The sequence below is a fragment of the Rhagoletis pomonella genome, unplaced genomic scaffold (genome assembly GCF_013731165.1).
Source record: "Rhagoletis pomonella isolate Grant_MI unplaced genomic scaffold, Rhpom_1.0 Rhpom_scaffold_00007, whole genome shotgun sequence".
In the NCBI taxonomy this organism is placed as follows: Eukaryota; Metazoa; Arthropoda; class Insecta; order Diptera; family Tephritidae; genus Rhagoletis; species Rhagoletis pomonella.
The window spans coordinates 17,951,253-17,952,344 of NW_023458561.1; the positions used below are offsets into that span (position 1 = coordinate 17,951,253).

At 38.3% G+C, this 1,092-nt stretch overlaps 2 protein-coding genes across 2 annotated transcripts in view; both read left to right on the top strand.

The window, feature by feature from the left end:
* Positions 1-1,092, top strand: part of LOC118742395 — a 231,502-nt gene that overhangs the window by 5,701 nt on the left and 224,709 nt on the right. The gene's annotated exons all lie outside the window — the stretch shown is intronic.
* Positions 1-1,092, top strand: part of LOC118742394 — a gene marked incomplete in the record, with an annotated part of 111,184 nt that overhangs the window by 5,101 nt on the left and 104,991 nt on the right.

The following is a 1,092-nucleotide window of genomic DNA, read 5'->3' on the forward strand; positions in this document are numbered from 1 at the left end:
CCTAAACTGCACCTAAATTGCACCTAATTCCTGAATAATATTTACCAGTGTTCGACGAAAATTAGTGGGTGGGTCTGCTAGCGAGACGTCACGCTGGCTGACCCAAAACACATATTTGCGAATTTCTCGGAAACCGAGTGTGCACCGAAATTAATTTTGGTGGCCCTAAACTGCACCTAATTCCTGATTAATATTTACCAGTGTTCGACGAAAATTAGTGGGTGGGTCAGCTAGCAAGACGTCACGCTGGCTGACCCAAAACACATTTTTTGCGAATTTCTCGGAAACCGATGGTGCACCGAAATTAATTTTGGTGGCCCTAAACTGCACCTAAATTGCACCTAATTCCTGATTAATATTACCAGTGTTCGACGAAAATTAGTGGGTGGGTCAGCTAGCGAGACGTCACGCTGGCTGATCCAAAACACATTTTTGCGAATTTCTCGGAAACCGAGTGTGCACCGAAATTAATTTTGGTGGGCCTAAACTGCACCTAAATTGCACCTAATTCCTGAATAATATTTTTTATTTATTTATTTATTCATTTATTGACAGCCTTTAAAGGCCTATAACAAGTCTGAAAATTTACAATATTTGCTTACTATTTTATTTGGTACAATTTTGGGTTTATAGTTTTTATATTGATATATGCATACATTACATCACAGGATCCACAATCATACATGAAAACAATATTCTTATTTCACTACATATTTTGTTCTTACACATTTTTTTGAGAGGACTATCCTAACATTTATCCTGTACAAATATATATACATTTAAACAAGGTAATTTTATTAATTATATTAAATTAAATTATAAGTGTGACCGTGGCTGTCGGAATGGACGGGATCCCGAGCAGCCCGAATGTTGGGTACTGTTTAGGTGGGCGGCCCGAAAGGACGAGTTCCAGAGCCGTACTTCCTGTACCATTGCTGTGGACTTTATTCCAAGTCGCAACTTCACTTCAGGCTTTGTGGTCATATGTAAAGGCTATAAAGTAATTTGTGATCAGTCGGAAAGTACTAGTTTCCGAGCCAATCTATCTTTAAATATTCCTGTTATACAAGTGGTCTGAAAGGATCTAGATCT